Below are 508 nucleotides of genomic sequence, written 5' to 3'. Positions count from 1 at the left end.
CCCTCCCAGGCTTCGGACCCGCGCCGCGAGGGCGGTCGGTGCTCTCGGGTCTGGACCAACCACCCAGAAACCGCTCTCCACGCCCTCCCTCCCCTCTGCTCCGATGTGCCCGACCTGTGCGCACAGGTCAAGCTCTTTTGTCTCTTCTTTGGTGCCCTCCGGTTCCTGCTGTGGTCGCTTATTTTGTTCGATCCCATTCAAGTTTAACACTTTAATCACACTTTCACGCTTCAGCAGGTACCTTAGCAAAGGCTGACGTCTTCAGGCATTTGTCTGTTTGGAAATACTGAACGTTCAACACAGGTCCCAACCATGCTTTCCGAATTGAACTGTTGAGTTCACCTGAAGATCACCCAATATAAACCACCAGGATTTCAGGACCACCACCTGGTGGAGGACCTAGAGCAGTGGTTCTCAACCTTGACTGCACATTAGCATCATCTGGGAATCTTTTTAAAATCCTGATTTCTGGGCCTCATCCTCCGGAAATTCTGTTTCGTTGTTACTC

Source organism: Myotis brandtii, unplaced genomic scaffold (genome assembly GCF_000412655.1).
Source record: "Myotis brandtii unplaced genomic scaffold, ASM41265v1 scaffold250, whole genome shotgun sequence".
Lineage (NCBI taxonomy): Eukaryota > Metazoa > Chordata > Mammalia > Chiroptera > Vespertilionidae > Myotis > Myotis brandtii.
Note: the sequence above shows the minus strand (reverse complement) of the source record.